This window comes from Nematolebias whitei, chromosome 14 (genome assembly GCF_014905685.2).
Source record: "Nematolebias whitei isolate Nwh7 chromosome 14, NemWhi1, whole genome shotgun sequence".
NCBI lineage: Eukaryota > Metazoa > Chordata > Actinopteri > Cyprinodontiformes > Rivulidae > Nematolebias > Nematolebias whitei.
The window spans coordinates 12,915,898-12,923,490 of NC_056511.1; the positions used below are offsets into that span (position 1 = coordinate 12,915,898).

At 34.0% G+C, this 7,593-nt stretch overlaps 1 protein-coding gene across 1 annotated transcript in view; it reads right to left on the reverse strand.

Moving 5' to 3' along the window:
- The window catches only part of LOC119420480 (gamma-aminobutyric acid receptor subunit beta-2), a gene marked incomplete at its 3' end in the record, with an annotated part of 52,945 nt that overhangs the window by 3,736 nt on the left and 41,616 nt on the right, over positions 1–7,593 (reverse strand).

The following is a 7,593-nucleotide window of genomic DNA, read 5'->3' on the forward strand; positions in this document are numbered from 1 at the left end:
ATATATATATATATATACATATTATTTTTTTATTTTATTTTATTTTTTTAGACATTTTGTCCTTCATCCAAAGGACTTCATCAGTCTGAGGAGCCACAAAAATTTCATTCCCACAAGCAGCACACCCACATAGTGGACCAACCAGTTTTCTGGTGATAAGATAGTTCCTGGGACCTGCCCTCTCCCCCATTGTCTCCTCTGAGGCAGCCATGACCAAAGTGGTTCAAAACATCAAAGTTCATGCTCAGTAATCCAGGAAGAAAACCTAACAAAGTTCAGTCAATTCATCGGGATGGTTTAATTTATTATTATTATTATTTTTTATGTTTTGTCCTTGATACAAAGGACTTCATCAATCCGAGGAGCCTCAGCAAACTGCGTCCCACAAGCAGCAAACCCACATAGTGGACCAACCAGTTTGCTGGTGATAAGATGGTTCTTGGGGCCCGCTCTCTCCCCCATTGTCTCCTCTGAGGCAGCCATGACCAACATTGTTCAAAACATCAAAATTCATGCTCAATAATCCAGGTAGAAAACCTAACCAAGTTCAGTCAGCTCATCGGGATGGTTTCATTTTTTTTTTTTTTGCTGAGATGTTTCGTCCTTCATCCAAAGAACTTCATCAGTCCGAGGAGCCACATGGGAGGCTATGGCTACCTCAGAGGAGTCATCGGGGGAGAAGGTGGACCCCAGGAACCATTTTATCACCAGCAAACTGATTTGTCCACTATATGTGTTTGCTGCTTGTGGGACTGAGTTTGTTGTGGCTCCTCAGACTGACGAAGTCCTTTGGATGAACGACGGAATGCCTCAACAAAGAAAGAAACCAATCAGATGACTTGACTGAACTTTATTAAAAACATTAGGATTATTTATTTATTCTAATTGGTTATCATGCAGAACTTTTCTATTCAAGCAGAAACAAATTGCCATTTGTGTCACTGTGTCAAAATGTTTGGTGTGCTATTAAATAATCATTATTTTTTCTCTTAATATTATTTAATTATATTATAAAATACATGGGGAAATCAACCATAATAATGTACGTTCTTCTTACACTTTTTTTATTTATATTATTCCTAGTTGACTCAAAATGACCTGAGTCAACTTTGTTTTGTTTCTGGTAACAAATAATTGATTCATGTCAGGAGCCAGCATATGTAATATGAAGAGTTTCACCCATTTTTACCACCACTACATGATAAAACCTGCAAAGCTACAAGAAGCATGTCCATTAACCTTAATTTGAACAGCAGATGCACCATCATTTGGCATCGTTCGGGCCAAATCAGTGGAGACATGGACAGCAAAGTGGCCACTGGGTAGGAACAATAAATAATTCAATACCATAGTGTAAAAAGAAAGAAAAAAAAAAAAAACATTTTCATTAGACCAGAAAAACTGGCTCCTGCATGAAGTTTCGTGTTCATTTATGTTTGCTGGCACATCTGCTGAAACTGCTCTAAAAAAACTAAACAGTTATACTGGATGGTTGACAATTTTAGAAGGATGTCTTCCCAACATAAAACTTTTTGGAATGTAACATATCGAGCCTCAAATAACCAAAAAAAAAAAAAAGCTTCTTTGTTGGAACATCAATTCATTTTCACTAGAATATTTCTGAAAAGATCTTTTTTTTTCACAGCATGTAGTGGGTGATGAAAATAACACTTCATTTTACAATCTGTCACTAGATGCTACTGTAAAAATAAAATAAAATAAAACTAATTGGCCAACGTGATGTGTCTTGGCCACACAATCTAATAGAATTTGGTGAGACAGATTGTCTTCTGGTTCCACCTTCCTTGCAAGGTCACTGCATTGTCCTTGTAGACAGGTATATTCTCTCTCTCTCTCTCTATATATATATATATATATATATATATCCTTTTTAAAATAATTAGATTTAATTTATCACAGGGAAAAACATACCTCATGCATAACGAACTGCACTAATTTGTAGCAGTGTATGTCGCCTTCAGCTTGTGCTGACAACGGTGTGACATTATCAGCTCAGTTGCTGCCAGCCTACAAACACAAAACCTGGATGCAATAATGGAACTCTCTGGGGATTTCAAGCATGAGGTTCTCTGCGACAATTATAACTTCTTCTGCAGTTAGTCAACTGCTTTACCAGAGAAAGTAAAACGTTTGATTAATGAGATGCAAATGTACCTTTTCTTACAGCTTATCTGACCTTATTTCTTGAGGAAAAGCAAACCATAATTTGACACATAATTCCTTATCGTCATTTACACAGTCTTTGTTTGGTGGCAAACTGTGACCACAAGAATTGTAAAGAAATATGAATTGCTATAAAGAGAGAGCTTAAAGTCAACTCGAGATAAAGAAATTGGGTGCAATAAAGGACAAAATATGTGGAAAGAAATAAATTAAGCAGAGTTGTGGATGTTCATACAATCCATAGATTTAACTGAGATTGGCAATTAGGATGTCTGCAAGAAGGAATAAAACTGATGCCACAGTCTGGGAAATTACGTTTTATATGTTCCACGAAAATCTTGTCTAACTTCCAAAAGTTAAGGGTTAAGGTGAAAACTATGATTTATTTATTTTACTTTTGCACTGTACGCTAATGAAGCAACTGCTAACCATCAACCAAAGGCTTCTTCATCTTTGCTGCAATTTTTCAATTCATTTCAATTCATATCAGTTTATATAGTGCCGTCACAGCAGAAGTTATCTCAGGGCTCTGAACAGAAACATTCATATACATAAGAATTAAATAATGCAATCTATTCACTATTCTACAACTATTCTATTTAAAAAAAATAATTTTAGGAGATGTGGTCAGTTTGTCCTCCAGTAGTCTAAGCCTATGGCAACATAACGAGCCAACACTAACTATAGGATTTATCAAAAAGGGAAGTCTTAAAACTGGACAAAGTGTCAGCCTTGCAGACAGAAACTGGAAGTTGGTTCCTCAAAAGTGGAGCCTGATAACTGAAAGATCTTCCTCCCATTCTGCTTTTAGAAACTCTAGGAACTGCAAGTAAACCTGCAGTCTGAGAGCGAAGTGCTCTGTTAGGAAAATATGGAACAACAAGAGCTGTAATATAAAATGGAGCTAGGTTGTTGAGAACTTTATAGGTTAGAAGTAAGATTTTGAATTCTATTCTGAATTTGACAGGGAAAAATAACCCAATAAAAATTTAACGAAAAAAATAGGGACACTAAAGAAAAAAAATCTGTTTTTCAGAAGTTTTGTTCTTTGTCAAAACTGAACAATCTCTATTGGTGAAAAAAAAACAACACAATATACCAGATTTTCTCTTTAGTGTACTTTTCTTTTTCTTTAATATTTTATTGGGTTATTTTTCTAGTTGTGTTTTTTTTATTATTATTATTATTATTATTATTATTATTATCATTATTATTATTATTATTATTATTATTATTATTGTCGTTGTCATTATTAATATTAACAACAACAACAACACAATACTACTACTACTACTAATAATAATAATAATAATAATAATAACAAAAATAATAATAATAACAAAAATAATAATCTTATGGTCCAGTTTGTTGGAATTAAAAATGTTATGGTTGTGAAAGAAGAAAAAAAAGTGTTGTTTATTTTAGTAATAGCAGCACATATATTGCATTAATAAACATGGTTTCTATAATTTATTTCATTTATTTTTGTACTTTGTACATCAGCCGGCTACATGCTAATTGTTTTAATGATTGCTAATACGATTTGCTTCCATGCATGTGCATAATAATCTTTCTGGATGTTTTCTATATGATTCTGTAATGTCCAGTTGGTTGCATGCCTGAATATAAATCATTTTCTGCATTATCATGAAAGAGACCAATACCTGTCAAAAACTTGTGTTGGGGGTTGGTTGGCTCAAACTAATTAAACATGCTAGATTTGCATGAGAATAAACGGGACACATGTGTGGGAGGACAGTGAAGACAGGCTTGTGCTAATGACAAAAGAAATCACGTTTGACAAAACAATTAGGGAAAACCCCACGTTCATTCAATTATTGTCCATAAAATAAAAACTGTTATACAACAAACTAGTCCTTTTTGTTCTCTACCTACACTTGTTCTAGTCAACATCACCCCCAGATGTTGTCTTTGTTTGGCTTTCTCTCTGCTCATTTTTCCAGTTAATGATTTATTTAATCATATTGTATTTTTATTTACCACAAAACGTATAACCATTTTGATATATCCATCTAAATTGAACAATGGTGCCCCTTTTGCCTTTTTGAACTCGTACATGACTTGTTTTTTTCTAGTTGCCATGCTGTACTAAAGCAGACTATGTAGAGGTTGTCCTCAGCACATACATATTTAATGTATCATCTTCCTTTGGGTAATAGTGGGGTTGGATGCTCACCACATCTTTCAAAAATGATGCTTTCCTGCATTCACATCTAGGATGGTTAGGGATTACCACCATGCTCATTATAGAAGCCATTTAAAGAAAATCAAATATTATGATACTTACTTCCTGATCAAATGCACATATTTAAATGTTCCTATGTTGCATGAGGCGAGAAGAAAAATTCTATTAATAGGAAGAAAAATAAAAAAATAAAAAAAAATAAACAAAAGTGGGTCAAAGCAGGGGCAGAATAAACTACTTAACTTTATATATTTAGTAATTAAATTGCAGCTGAACAGCTCTTTTACTTGAAGTTCATGATTTTAATTTGACTTAATGAGCTGAGTCCCAGCTGATCATCTGCAAATGATAAAAGCGTCCTTTTATTCATATTTCTTTTCATCATTCCTGCAGCAAAGTCTATGATTGAACTTGTGAACTTACCACTTATTTATAAATACAAATTTTATGAACTGCATATTGCCTGAGATATCTCAGTTTTAGCTAGCACTAATGTCACCGTGTGCCTGGACAAAGTCAGAAACAGAGACTTTGTTTATATATATATATATATATAGCTAGCCAATTTTAGTCACTGAGACAAAATTTTCATAATTTTAAACATAAATTTTGTTTCTATGCTGAAGTTTGCGTGATGCTATTTAGCGCAAACATCCTGTCCGGAATCTACTCCTTTGTGAAATTACTCTATCACATGAATTAACAGCATATGACTTGAGCATTTTTGGTGCATAAAATTATTTACTAGAGACACAGTAAGGGCACCAGTGACCCAAAACGGAAGAAGTGGGTAAAAGATAATGGACGAATGGAAACACCATTAGTATAATTTGTTTGACTGCTCCATTCTCCAGGGGTCACCACAGTGAAGTCACATGAAAGATTTGGCAGTTGTTTTATATCAGATGCTTTTTCTGACACAACCTGGGCTTGTACCCACAACCTCAGCATTGTAAACCTGCAGGACTGACCACCAAGCTATCGCAGCCCCCAACAACAAACACTATTAATGTTGTAATTTGCACTGACCATTTGCATAAGTCTTTTCTAATGGAGTCTTAAGTGTGAGAGCACTGGCGGACCAAATTAAATGAAACTGTTCATGATAACATAAAAGAAATAGCAACACAATAGTAGAGCAATTTCATTGGATCATATCACTCGGACGAAATCTGTCTCAAAGCCTTTTTATTAAGCTTGTTAAAAAAAATGTCCCTTTTGATTTGTTTTCATCTGCAAAATGATTTTGGAAGGAGACAAAAACACCGGCTTTGATATTTTGAAAATAAGAGTTAGAGCTACTTGATTTTTTTATATTGATGTAAAAAAAATATATATGTATATATATCCTGCAACTAAACAGCAAAGGAGGAGTATGTAATATGTATCATATTTCTGTTGCTGTGACGTTTAAGACACAATCAGAAGCATTAAGCCAGTGTGTGTGTGTGTGTGTGTGTGTGTGCACATACACATATGCACATATATGGACTATTTGAAGATCTATTTGTTTTTTTTTGTTTTTTTACAAAGACAAATACAATAAATAAGTGCAACTAAACCCAGAGGATGTTTTGACAGGCACCTGCTAAACAGCTGCTATATAATACACGAAGCAATCATGCGCTGCAAAATAAAAGTGCTTTCATTTTCCACTGTCAGTCCCAGATTCTTGGTGTCCAAATGCACATGTGAAAATTGAGTTTTTCACAGGAAGACAACAAGCATAAGTGACAGTAAAGGGACCTGTGTGGGAAAGAGCAGAGCGATGTAACACAACTAACATTTCAAATGATGCCTTTTTAATACTTTTGTTTTGCATTTGCACTTTTCCAAGCTGTGACTATAAAACATCAAGGTACATTTTACAAAGTTCGTACAAAATACCTTGGGAAAATGGGAGAGCAAAAATGATTGCTTGTCATTAAACTGTTAAATGAAAATATTCCTCTATCAAAAAGATGACGACAACTATTATATATATATATATATATATATATATATATATATATATATATTTCAAAATTATTGTAAATGGCCTGATTTGTGAGAAGAAAAAAACAAACAAAAAAAGTTCTTGTTCATCCATAAGGCAGCTGATAAAAATAACCATTGTGTAAAATGGTCGAATTGGTGTAAAAGGCCATAATATACCCCCCAGTCCAGACTATACATGGGGTAAATTGGCCAAGGCTAGATTTTACCTTGGGTATACTCTCACCTAGGTCAATTTATAATCTGGAATCTAAAACTAGAGTACTTGGAGAAAATCAATGTACTCACAGAATTGCAAACATGCAAACTCCAACCAGCTTTAACAGATGCCTATATTTTATTTGCTTGCACTGTAATTTAGAAGGATTTTTACCATTATCAGCAGGCTCATTAACATGTTTTTTATGTAAGCAGAAAATAGGATATTGTTATCAACCCTATTTGAGTTGATAAAAACCACTGGCCCAGAAGAGTGAGATTAAAAGTTGGTAATTAAACTGCTATCAAGGCTGGAATACAAACAAATCATCATAAATGGATAAAATATTCACTTGCAAATCAAGTGTCATGGGTGTTATATTTATTACATCAAAGCTTCCAAGGTGTCACTATGTGGCTACTATGTTAGAATATTCAGTCATTTAAAGTATATGAACAAACTGAATTTAAAATATGATGAGTATACAAACCAGCTCTTCTAGTAATATTAAAGGAAACTTGCTGAAAACCTGGTGTCCTGCCATTTGCATGAATATTCGTTTGACACTCGAGGTCCACCTAAACAATTTTGTAGCCTACTAACACTCCAGAGAAGGCAAGGGAACTCTAGTGGCTGCACACTGTGGTCAAACTTAGGTTTTGCAGCCTAACATGAGGACCCTTGTAATCATACTTCTTCCCACACGTATGGTTTTAGTGCTCTTACCCATACTTCTAGTCAATAGATTTAATTTGTTGCTTCTTCCTACAACTTTTTGACCTTTACATTTGACAGTATGCATTGAAAGCTTGAAATCCTCACCTAGAGTTGTCTTTTCTTTTTTTTTTTCAGTTTCTTTGCCAACATGTCACTATTAACCAATCATATGCCACAATAAGTATCACCCACATCTCTTTTTAGATCTTGATACTCCAGTAAATAAGATGGGGAGTCTTGTTTACCCATTATGCACTAAACACATTATATATACTGTATATATATATATATA